This window comes from Scyliorhinus torazame, chromosome 12, assembly GCF_047496885.1.
Source record: "Scyliorhinus torazame isolate Kashiwa2021f chromosome 12, sScyTor2.1, whole genome shotgun sequence".
NCBI lineage: Eukaryota > Metazoa > Chordata > Chondrichthyes > Carcharhiniformes > Scyliorhinidae > Scyliorhinus > Scyliorhinus torazame.
The window spans coordinates 129,486,082-129,499,588 of NC_092718.1; the positions used below are offsets into that span (position 1 = coordinate 129,486,082).

A 13,507-nucleotide genomic window follows, 5' to 3' on the forward strand; every position below is an offset into this window, starting at 1 on the left:
TGTCAGACAGATCTCCCGAGAATTGGTGATGCTTTGTAGCTGGTGGTGGTGGGGGGGGGGTCATCACTTTACGTTCGATTTCTAATGCTTTTCTTTAAGATTGTGCCGTCTAGGGCAGCATGTAACAATCGTGCACAACGCCGGAGGCATCTGTCTTTGAGTGTGAAGAGGAATTATTTCAACAGATTCTTGCAGGAAATTAGATACTCAATGTTGGGAACATTCGCAGTTAAATGGACGACACTTGGATTAGAGTGTTCAATTCTGATCGCCACACGAACAGAAGGGTATCGACGCTTTGCAGAGAGTACAGAAGGGGTTCACCAGGATGTTGCCTGGTAATGAGGACACTAGCTAAGAGGAGAGGTTCAACAAACTCGGTCTGTTCTCATTGCAAGGACGGAGTTTGAGAGGCAACCTGTTAGAAGTCTACAAATTTATGAGGGGCATTGACAGAGTGGATAGTTAGATGTTTTTTCCCCGGGTCTAAAATTCGATTACATGGGGACATAGGTTTCAAGTGTAAGGAGAAAAGTTGAGAGGTTTTTGCCGAGGCAGCTTTTTTTACGCAGAGTGTAGTGGATGCCTGGAACTCGCTACCGGAGGAGGTGGCGGAGGCAGGTGCTATATTGACGTTTAAGGGCGTCTTGAGAAATACATGAATAGGATCAGAATAGAGGGAACGGGACCTTAGAAGTGTAGGGCAGTTCAGGTTAGATAGGCAGCATGGTGACGCAAGCTTAGTGGGCCGAATGGCCTATTCCTGTGCTGTACCCTTCGTTGTTCTTTGACAGTGGATAAGGTTTGGTTATGGATACGCCCAAGCTTGAACAAAGCTGCAATATGGGCGTGAAGGAAAAAGCGCGATAATGTATCCATATCACAGTGGGAGAGACTGATTTGTGACAGGAAGAGTTGCTGTAATACTGTTTTATGCTTCTTTGCCTCAAATAGGCGACACAATACGTGGACTAAAAGACGGTAATCTTTCAGAAGCGATATTTGACCTTTCCGTCCGTTTTCGTGTGCTGGATTAATTATGTCACCTCCCTTCTCTCTGTCTATTGTAGAGACGTATCAATGAACATGAATAATAACACAACTGAAATTGTTGTATTACAGTCGTTGCGTAAAAATAATCGAAAGACATCGTTTAGGAGTGCGTTAGCATTAATTGTATTCCTTATAGGAGAATGTGCAGCATTTGGTCTTCAAATTACGAACACGGAATGCAGGGATTCGAGAAGACAGGCAAGGTAATATGAGTAAGATGCATACTAGAAAAAAAGGGTATTTAGAATATAGTTACATTCAATAGGATGAAATATATTCCAATCGGAAAGGGATGAACGTTAGTGACCTGCCACATATATTTTTTAAATTACTTTTTATTGATATGCAATACACCTGTGCGGATTAAATTCATGGCGACTATTTTGGAAACGTTGTTTTTCATTAAGCAGTAAAAATTCTATAGAGGTAGCTTTATTAAATAAATGCACTGGTACTGCAGAATCAGTACGATGAAGAGTAAGTGAAGTGCAGACAATCGATGCATTTAAGGCTGATAAAGTAAATCGAAATGAAACCCATAATATATCGAAGGCTGGTCGGGAATATGTTGGACCATTTATACATCCCACAAGCAGGAATTGATAACAGTGAATGAACCTCCTCAGTCTCAGACGGTAGAGTATGTTAATCGATTCGTTCATGCCTTAGGAGGAGAAGATCGTTTAGTCTATTTATTTAACATACTTATTTTTACTTATTATGTGATTTAGAATTATCAGCGTGCCAACAGACGCTGAAAAGATTAGGTGAGCAAGGAACCCGCTTAGATTTACAAAAAAAAGACAAATCGAGGCCCATGCGTTTAATGTTTCATTGCAGATCTGTCGGTTTCTCTCTCTCTTTCTCTGCGTACGTCTCTCCGTTTCTCTCTCCAACTTTCCCTTACTCTCTCTCTATAAATATCTATAACTATCTATTACATATAAATCATAACAACGCACACAGCTTAACTTGTTTCCAAATTCAGTGCTTTGATACACAATTTGAAGAATATTGTAGCAATTTTCAGACATGACATATTTGTAAACGCAGCAAATTAACGTCGGTTGGCCGATTTCTACTCTACACAGTTAATTGTTTTTTCTTATATTAAATCGGAACTCTTTGGAATTGTGTTGACCCTGACAGAAAGAAAGCTGGAACGGATAGGTAAGGTTAACCTGATTAAACAACATCTTTTTGGTTTATATATCTGTCCAACATGATTTAACATTACCTTTCCGTTCCACGAGCCTGTGCCCCTGGAGGTATGAAAGCAGACATCCTGCTGTTGAAAGAATAGAATGCTGAATACTTAACTAAAATCGCCATATTATTGCTCAGTCTTTCACTGTCGGGGCAACACGGTGGAGCAGTGGTTAGCACTGCTGCCTCACGGTGCCGTGGACAGAGCTTCGATCCCAGCCCTGGGTCACTGTCCGTGAAAAGTTTGCACGTTCTCCCTCTGTCTTCCTGGGTTAAGCCGTCACAATTCAAAGACATTATAGGAAGGATATTGTTAAACTAGAAAGAGTGCAGCAGAAATTTACGTGGATGCCGCCAGGTCTTGATGGTCTGAGTTCTGAGGAGACACTGGAAAGATTGCGACATTTTTTTCCCTGGAGCGTAGGTCAATATTAACGGGGTCAATAAAAGAATGAGGAGCATAGAAAAGGTAGATAGTCAACATGTTCTCCCAAATGTAGAGGAGCCTAGAACTAGAGGGCAAAGGTTTAAGGTGAGAGGGGAGAGATACAAAAGCGACCAGTGGGGAAATATTTTCACACAGAATGAGGTACGCCTCTGGAGCGAGCTGCCAGAGGCAGTGGTCGAGGCGGGTATAGTATTTCCTTTAAAAAACATTTAGACAGTTACATGGGCTGGGTGGGTGCAGAGTGATATGGCCCAAATGTGGGCAACTAAGATTAGCCTAGTGATAGAAACCGGGTAGCATGTACAAGCAGGGCCGAAGGGCCTGTTGCCATTGCCATGTGAGAGTACCTTTAAGACATGGATGTTTAAGCAATGTACCTTTAAGAAAACAGTGATGTCAGAGAGAGGGTGGGGCTAAGCTTAGGTCAGCCATTTTGCAGTTTAGTTTTGCAGTTTGAAAAGAGCTTGGCAGTGTCTGTGTTTGCAGGGACCTGGAACTCTGCCATGAAAGACTATCCCTGGATCATTCGGGTGATTTAAACTCATAATAATAAAGCCTGTTACCTCATGTGATTTTGTTTAAAGGTGTTAAGTCTCTTGGAAGTTTGAAGGAATATTTTGAGGAATTATTTTCTGTTGCAATATTTTCGGCGTCATCTTTGAAGTAAGGGATGTTAAGAGATCCAATGTATATTTCAGATGTTAAGTTGAGTTCATGGAATAAACATTGTTTTGTGTTTAAAAACCCACGTGTCCATAATTGTAATCCCATTCCTAGGGAATAAGACGTGTGCTAGGAAAAGTATAAAATACATTAAAGTGGGAGGTTGGTTGAACTCCATGATACATTTTGGGGTTCTGAAAACCCCTCACCCATAACATCATGCTGTAAACATCTGTGACATCTATCTATGTACAGGGTAGGTAGGTGAATTGGTCACTCTAAATTGCCCCTTAATTGGATAAAATTAATTTAGTCCCAATACAAAATAAAATAAAACTATTTCAATTTCGTCCCTTCAGCCTCGTACCTCATGCATCTTTCAGCATCGAAGTCACAAGTAAATTCTGTGCACGTCAAGCATGGAATAAAATCAGATTGACTGGGTCGGAGCGCTCACATGCAAGACTGCTAGTGGTGGAGACAATGAACGGCCTTGCCAGATTGTTATCCAACCCTAGTGCCGCATGTTAAAGATTGGCAAACGCGGCACTTTTCTTTCAGGAAAGGACAATCCGATTAAGAAAGGGCTGTTTGACTTATGTGGTCGGTATAATGACCGAAGCAATGTACGAGGGCGGGAAGCAAGCGACATCGGGAGAATCGGCATCCGGAGAATTATAAGTGATCTTTGGATAATTATCATTGATACATAACGATATATCTTCGATGACTAATATCTTTGACAATTCTTATCAAATACTAGTTGATGTGGCGAATGTTAGGTGGGGGAGGATCTTCACTCGGAATGATAACGCCGGCCGATACGTCAGAAACGGGATGCTCAAATGCAATCGACTAATAATTTTATAAATGAAATGAATATGCAGTTGCACGTACAATGAATTTGAAACGCGGGTACAGAAGAATAAGAAGGACATGATTGCAACGAGGTGTAGTGTCTGGTGGAATTGTCATTAACCACCTAAATGACCCTGTAAGTTCATAACGCTGCCTCTTCTTGCGAGAAATCTGTGATCCTCTTCATACAAATGGACACAGTTCTCATGTAACTGTAAATTCCAGCTTAGTAGTTGAATATTGATCTTAGTAGGTGGAGGGCCTATTCTACCCGCCAACTGGTCGAATTTCGAGTACATTGATGCATCGGTATTTTCACATAAAGCACAATAACGTTTCTCATGGAAGATATTATCGACTGTTCAAACATAAACACGTGTTTCAGACCTGCCGATGTTGTCCTCGTCTGTTCTGGCCGAGTTTTGGTCTCATATCTATATTCTTGTCCAGCGGCTCGCTGATGTGCCCGAGAATGCTGCTCATCTAAATAGAAATTAAGGCTGGACAGTAATAACTAGCCCTTTCAGCGACGCTGAAATCCCATTAACGAACGATGATGACAATGTTGTTAATGCCGCCTTCAAATTCCAGACAGTGCGGTGTCATTAATGACATATTGCTGTCTATGGTTACGTCTTACAAATGAAATATCAAACTAAGGTTCTGGTTTTCCTCTGACATGGGAAAAATATATCAGATTGTCATTATTTCTGAGGATAGCGATGGTCGATCTACCCAGAATACTGCCAAAGTGTCACGTAATTAACATCGCTCGGAGCCAAGTAACTGCTGCGGAATTATTTACTTCTGGGATGTGAACTCACTGCTCCACAACAAAACAAAATAATGCGCATGAAAATGTAAACTTATTCATCCATTCATAATCACACTCAGGTGGCTCACACATTATACCTAATTCCTTTGACCAACTACTACTCACGTACAACAAAGACTAGAATCTCCGTATCTGCCTCACACCTTTTAGCAACGGATCAAATAGAAAAGATAGGAAAACGAGAGTCACGTTATAAAAGAGATATCTTTTTTAATGCTTCTCTGACGGTAACAGATAATCAGACACGTATCAGGGGATAGAATTGACGCTCACCCCACCTGTTCCAAACTATACAAACAATACAAAAATTGTAATATTCGCATCACGTTGCCCCTTGCCCAGTGCGAAATTTGTGCAACACGGTTTGTAAGTTATACTGAGTGCGAGGAGGAGGATAATTTGTGTGGGTAAGAGAATTTCGAGGTTTTGAAAAGCTGTGAGGTTTTGTGTGGGGTAAGAAGATGTGTTGGACGTAACAGAGATTTAGGGTGTAAAATAAAGTGGGTGATAATAGTGCAACAGTAGATTGTATGCAGCTACTCAGCTAAGTCGCAGTATCATGGTTCGCAGTGACCCTTGCCGACAACATCGTCATGCAGTCTTATAGGCAGCACGGTAGCACAGTGGTTAGCACAGTTGATTCACAGCTCCGGGTCCCAGGTTCGATTCGCGGCATGGGTCACTGTCTGTGCAGAGTCTGCACGTTCTTCTCGTGCCAGCGTGGGTTTCCTCCGGGCTCTCCGGTTTCCTCCCACAGTCCAAAGATGTTCAGATTAAGAGGATTGGCTATTTTAAATTGCCCACCGTGTCCAAAAAAAATTCGTTGAAGTTACTGGATTACGGGGATACGGTGGAGATGTGGTCTTTGATAGGGTGTTCTTCCCAAGAGCCTCTTCAGACTCTATGGGCCGAATGGCCTCCTCCTGCACTGTAACGTCGATGATTCTTTGCACTCTCAGTATGCATCCTCAATTGCGAGTGATCAGTAAACACAAATGCTTACCGCGTTATACTCTAATACACATATTTCTGAATGTCTCCCTTTTCTCAGCAATTTGTTTAATTAATACCTGCGTTTTCATTAATATTGTGCCAAACATTCTCCCTCTGAAATGGTCTCATTGGTCCCTTGTGCGAGAACACCTTTGATATATGGGCTCTCACGTGAAATGGATCAATGTGCCTTCTTTAACAGACGGACATCTGTAGAGGTAGCCATGCACACGATTCTTAGGGATGTCTGACATGCTCCAGTAAAGAAGAGTAGTTCAGTTAAAACATCAGGAGGCCTTTGTCTAAAACACACAAAGCCAATGTCGAGTTTTCAAAGAGACCCAACAGACATGCCAAGTATTCACTGCACATTCCGCGCAAACTCCACCCAACCAGAGTTTGGCGGATCTGTACATTGGGCTAATCAATCAAATAAGAATCCGTCGAACAACAAGGAATGCAAGTTTCGTTCAATGCAAAGGCACGATCGATGCAAAAGCATTGAAATTGAATCTCCAATGGTCTTTGCACAGGAGTACCATATTTGCATTCCCTTTGCTAGATGACAGAAAACATTATTTTTCGAAATGATGGGCAGCACGGTGCCGAGGTCCCAGGTTCGATCCTGGCTCTGGGTCACTGTCTGTGTGGAGTTTTCACATTTTCCCCGTGTCTGCGTGGGTTTGACCCCCACAACCCAAAAGATGTGCATGCTAGGTGGATTGGCCATACTAAATTGGCCCTTCATTGGAAAAATGAATTGAGTACACTGAACTCATTTTTTAAAAAATTTAAAATTTTAAACATTCGAAAAGATCCTTGTTTGCAGTGTTGGTTGCATCACCAAGAATGATATAAAACCTATCAGACTTAAGCATTTTTTTTCATTATACGTGCAACAATCTGAGTACAGCTACTGAATGTTCCACACTAGGGGTTCAAAATGTTGCCAAGATACTGATGCCTTGTGCGTTTCTTTCCATACCTAATTAAAGTGCCACATGAAACATTCATTTCGCGATACATTTTCAAAGTCATGTTGAAAGACAAAGTCGTGTAACCAATCTAACATCAATGATTGACAACATTCAGGTAATCTATCAAGCTGTACGCACAAACCAGAGGCTTTCAATGAGTGCATTAAAATACGGGTAGACATGTTGCTGCACCACTCACATTTAAACAATATGTGTTGATAAACTCTATCATATTTTTGAATTTAATGTCAGTGTAATATTTCTGAAGCACGATGATACAGATGTGTCCGTCCCTTTCGAAATAGGAGCTACATCAGATACCATTTAGGACAGCGAAACAAAGAGAATTGTTGAACATGTTGATGCAATCCAGTGAGAACCCATCTAAAAATCTTTGTCAGATACCCTTCTTAACAAGCGTCGGTGGACTTCAATGTGCTTAATTAATTGTTTAGACCCTTTGAAGTCCTTGAAGTCACAAAGCAGTAGAAGCGATGTATTGCAAAAACAACCCCGCAATAAATAATTTGGGGAAAGGCTAGTCGTTTAATAAGACACAAAAAACATTGGTTCCATAGTCAACTCTGGCAAAGTCAAGCCAGACTATTTTTTTCCGTTTCTCTTTCAGGTGCGGATGTCTTCTTCTGCGATAGTTATTAATTACTGCAACATTGGAATAAGGCTAACTATGTTTTCGTTCATTATTGCTATGAGAATAATGTGTAACAGGAAATTAACACGCATTCACGCAGTCTGTGGTCATTAAATATAGGAATAGTGTATCACGTGCCCCAACAGAATGCCTCGGACATTGAATTAGCACGTGTGTGCTTTATTTTGCCTGGGGAAAGAAAAAAGAAATAACATGTCTTAGATGTGTCGAAGCATTGACTGTGATCCTTTTTCTCCGTTAAAAGAACAGCAATTTGTGAAACAATGAGTATGCGCCTTTACAAATGAAAATGCATATCTGTTAATTGTAACTCATTTTAATTCCGTGCAGATGAAGAAACGAGTGAGAAGGATTCAGGTAAAATAGTCATGAACTGACCACGTTACTTGGAAATAGGATCCGTTCTCATTACCCCAATTGTTTTTGATTCACAACTGGGCAAACTGTTTGTTACTGTTAACAGATGTTTCGCATCTGTTAATCTCGACTTCATCATGTTATATTCCATCTGCCCTGTGTGTCCCTTCTTTCATCCACGAGGCTGATCGTCTGCTCCCTCAGTGCCATTTTCAAACAAATGACCGAAATAGGCAACTTTCTCCTTCATGTGTTATAACTACCTCGCGTGACCTACCCTCAAACCGAAACCTTAGAACACCCCAGTAGCTTTTCATACAACCTACCAAACACCAACATGCGTCCCCCACACCGAATATCTTTATATGTTATCGCCTACCATAACCCTTACCTGAATCTCATGTCTGTAACCCGAAAATCTGGTCCCGGCTCATTTAAGCAAGCACGTTCGCAAACTGCAATGATCAAAATCGGAAACAGAATACAATAGGTGTGCAACAAACGAAACATTCCATCTTCATCATGATAAATCCCCACCACCTGCAACGGATTATCGGTCTACTTGTGCCGTGGTTTCCTTGCTGCCCTCTGCGGCTTATTATTTGCCGCATCCTATTTCTAATCGGCATGCTACCACTCGCTAAATCTGCTGAATGCGCAGCCGCAATCTGTACGTGTGCATTGAAGACACATCAATTGATTGCACGATCATAGTCAATGAATCATCCCCTGTTGCAAGTTCGCAGTGTAATTTCGTAGCATCAGTATTGCTTAAGTGGACATTTCTCCCAAATCACATATCTAGATTACATACATAAACCCATTTTCGTCGGTGTCCAGTCTATACCGCTCTCCCTGACCAAATTTTCAGCCGGTCCCTGACAGCCTTTTTTGGCATCAATGATGTCTTGTCCTGACTTCGAAATGGGCATATGAACCCATATGTCCACCCGATATCAACTTAAATTTTCCTGCCCTCATAATATTGACCTAGTTCATCCAGGACTACGTTCTGCTGCATGACTCACTAATCATTACGGAAATTGATTACACATAATTATTCCTGGTATATGTCCCGTAATTTACCAACTCTAAACTTCAGGGCCAACAAAACTCGGTTGTCCATGTATTAAATTGCCTAAAGTTTGTTAAAATGACATTCGTCAGCTCAGTGGGCAATAATGGGTCCGGACAGAAAAGATGCCCTCTTGATTTGCAGCATTCCGTATTTGCTTTTAAATGCTTCCTTGTTCGGCTGTCCAGCTGGTTGAAAGACAACTACATTTCGAGTTGTCTATATTGCTTTGATGCTGGCCACTCGCAGTGCCTCAGTTATGATTGCCTTACGATTCTTAGACGCATCATTGGTTAATTAAACTCCACAACAGTGGCATGGTGGCGCACTGATTAGCACTGATGCCTCGCGGCGAGGACCAACATCCTACTCCGGCCCGAGGTCATTGCCCATATAGCGATTGCTACATTCGGGGCCTCCGTGGGCCTATCCCACAACACAAAGGTGAGCAGGGTGAGTGGATAGGCCCACTTAATTGCACATACATGAGAAAAATAAAGTGCTGCACACCGTGCATCAACGATTCCACCTTTCGTTCTCAATTTTCTTCATTCGTGCACTGCTTAAAATCTTACTATTTCCCCAAATGTTTCATCAACAGCCGTAATAGCGATGTATTTGCTGTGCTGTTTTTTTTTATCTTGACTCATCCTGTTAAGTTCTTTGGGACGATTGTTTTACGTTACATGCGTTTGACAATATATAGATTATTATTTTAAATTTGGAGTACCCAATTAGTTTTTTGCAATTGAGTGGCAATTCTGCGTGGCCAATCCACCTACCCTGCATACCTTTTTGTTTGTGGGGAAAACCGACGCAAACACGGGGAGAATGTGCACCACACGGACAGTGACCCAGAGCTAGGATAGAACCTGGGACCTCGGCGCCGTGAGGCAGCAGAGCTAACCACTGCGTCACCGTGGTTCCCTGATTATTCTTGTTTTACGTTATCGATCTGATTGTCAAGAGCACCGATAAATTACCGTTATGCATTTTCTGAGGAATTTGCTTGTAATTCGTCTCCTTGATTATAATGACTGGCTTTCGGAGCACTGCTTCTTCCTCAGGTGAATGACGAGCAATGTTCCAGAAATATACTATAGACAAACTCAAAGATGCAAGACAATGCTTTGAATGCGAGCATTTGCAGGTATTTAAGTCTTCATCTGCAAATGTTCGCATTCAATGCACTGTCTTGCATCTTTGACTTTGTCTATATGTATGTTTCTGGAACATACCTCTTCATTCACCTGAGGAAGGAGCAGTGCTCCGAAAGCTAGTGATTTGAAACAAACCTGTTGGACATTAGCCTGGTGTTGAAAGACTTCTTACTGTGCTCACCCCAGTCCAACGCCTGCATCGGCACATCTTGATTATAATGGTCCGAATCTGCAGACCAAGTGAGAATGGCCAGATTGCCCAGGGACTGTGGGAAAAGGTACCGCAGATCACGTGTGAAAAATCAAAAACATTGGCTAAAGGACATTGGAAACCAAAGTATTGTCACTTCCCTATTACCCAGATGGTTCCTTTGAAAGACAGTAGATATTCGTTGTCTTCAAGGTTTAGTTAAATAATAGAAAATTATGTTTCCACCAGTCATCTTCAGAACACATTTATGAGCGGCATGGCGGCGCAGTTTTGAGCACGGCTGCCTCGCAGCGCCGAGGACCCGAGTTCGAGCTTAATCCACAATCGCTGTCCGTGTGGTTTGCACATTGTCCCCGTATTTGCGTGGGTCTCACCCCCAAAATCCAATTGTGTGCAGGGCAATTGGATTGACCACGCTAAATTTCCCCCTATTTGAAAAAATTATAATTTGGTACTCTAAAGTGAAATTAGAAAACTCAGAACTCATTTACTATTTTGGATTGTTTGTCGAGACAAATTCCATTTCTCACGGTGTACCAGAATCACTGTGCGAACACACACCTGTTTATAACTTCAAAAAATGCATAACTAATGACTATTAAGAATGCAAATTTCTCTTGCAATGGTTATTGTACGAGTCGCTGTGCAGCCAACGAAAATAATGTATATTTTAGGGCTGGAGAGCAGGGAGAATCGTGCATTTTGTCTAATTCTGCGGCAGCACCGCCATCAGGAACGCCATGCGCTAAAGGACATATTAATGCACTGGAAAAATTCAATGTTTGGATGACACCTCGCCCAAAAGACAACTCTACCTGTATTAACTGAAATGGACTTTGGACGAAAGGTAAATCAGCCCAGTTCTGGCTGATTTATGAAATTTTCCTCAAAATATAGAATCCAGGGTCTCTTTCCGTGCAAAAACACAGATCTGTAGTAGCAGCAATATTTTATGGTTCATTGGTGCAATGATGCTCAACTTCGGTGTCTTATTAAACAAAAATACAATTACAGTTTGGACTCCAATATTCCTTGAGAAAATCAAGAAGCATAATTACTCATACACTTTCCTCTCACGAGCAGATCTGAGATGCACATTAAACGGGATTGCAGTGAATATCAAAACTGAGCTGATGCTCCTTTCTGTCATGAATTAATTGGCATATACCTTTATTTAGCGTTGATCTTAGTGAAACAACGAACTTGCTTATTTTAAAATATAGAATTTCAACAGATTTCCGTTTAATCAACTATGCGATCATGCTTTCCTAATCTGCCGCTGCTTACAGCAGAGTTCTATTTTCCATTTGATTTGTTATTTTGTGCCTTACATCAAGGAAATAAATTAATTTTGCGCCTGAGCCAATGACTGATGTGTAGAATCATTCACAAAAGGCAATGTCGTTACCAATAAAGCCACTGGCTGAATGTTATCTTGCTGCTTTTAGTTCTCACCAAGGAGGGTCTGTATGTTCTTTTAAACGCAGATCTCGCGAATATGAAGAAAACACACGAAGCTGCAGGTGCGCACTTCCACAGTACCATACATTACTTCCCGTTCCAAACTATGAAGTCACATTTCTTAACACTGCGCCGCACGGTGCGAGAGATTCGGGTTCGATTCAGACCTTGTCTCTCTGGGGTTTCCGCCTGGATTTGATTCAGGTGCTCCGTTTTCCTCGCACAGCCTAAATATCTTCAAGTTCGATAGATTGGTCATGCTAAACTGCTCTTTATTTTCGAGGGAAGTTGAGATTGTGTTAGGTAGTTGCAGGGTGCAAGGCGAGTGGACCTCGGTGAGATGTCTCTGCAGACTCTATGGGCCGAATGGCATCCTTCTGCACAGGATTATAAAATCTACGAATCGATTCTCAGAAAAATCATGCATGTATATTAACTTCCGAAATAGCATTTTGTGAACGCGTGTTAATACTTGGAAGCTAAGGATCGAGGCACTTTTTCTTTTTAGTTGTGGCACAGCACATTTTTGAAAAAAAAACACGTCAATCAATGATGTATTATGAATTGTAATTGAGATACTGGGTGACACAAACAGATCAAGTGCACCCGAGTTGGATAGACAGACACTTGGGATGTTGATACATATGAAATGGAGCATGGAAATTGGCAGATATGCCACATCAGGTAAACGTTGAAATTCATGGGAAGGTTAATCAATATCGAAAATGAAGTGTATGTGGAGAGCTATAAATGTAACAGGGCAGTCGTCCACTGTGGTTTAACAGGAACATTGGATCGTGAACTGTATCGGTGTATACTTATGTTCAAAACGGAAACAAGGAATTTATGATGACAATTTTAAAAATTTCTGATTCATCGTAATTTGATACCGTCTATCCACTTGTGCTAACCAGTTCAAAGGAACAATGGAACATTACAGGGAAGGAGTATAATATATTTCGGTTCATGTGAGAACGAACGGGGGACATCACTGACCGCAGTAGATTGGTGAAACAGGAGTGTTCTGCCAAGAGAAGATATGCTTGACATGGGTTTTGTGCGAGGTGTCCAAACTGATGATGATTATTGGCAGATACGTGAACATTCGATAAACAAAGTATGCAGAGAGAGGATGAATCTTAACGGAACTTGTGAAGAGTAAAGAGTATACAAGAGCAATGCACTGTCGAATACATATTTTTGGTACATGGCGTCGCCAAAATGTGTTACAGGTCCCAAATTGTCCTTGAGAATGTGGTGCTGAGACGATTCCTTGAATTGCTATAATCCATGCGGCGTTGGTACAGCACCATGTGGTTACGGAAGGAGTGTCAGGATTTTGACCCAAAGGCATTGAAGGGACGGTGTATAGTTCCACGTCCAACGGTGAGTATCTTGGAGGGGAAATATTAGGTTGTGGGCATTCTATTCATCTGCTGCCTTCTTTTCTTCCGGTAAGTTCGCGGTTGTGCACACAAAACATGGAGTTTAGGAGGATCGATGAGTTCCTGCTATGAACCCTTTTGGTGATTCATTT

General features: G+C 41.6%; 1 long non-coding RNA gene across 1 annotated transcript; it reads left to right on the forward strand.

Moving 5' to 3' along the window:
• Positions 1-2,200: 2,200 nt before the first annotated feature.
• LOC140387233 (uncharacterized) lies at positions 2,201-12,032 on the forward strand. Its single transcript, XR_011933795.1, has 3 exons — positions 2,201-2,223; positions 8,037-8,063; positions 11,997-12,032. It is a non-coding gene; the product is annotated as an uncharacterized lncRNA (long non-coding RNA).
• The last annotated feature ends 1,475 nt before the right edge of the window (positions 12,033-13,507 follow it).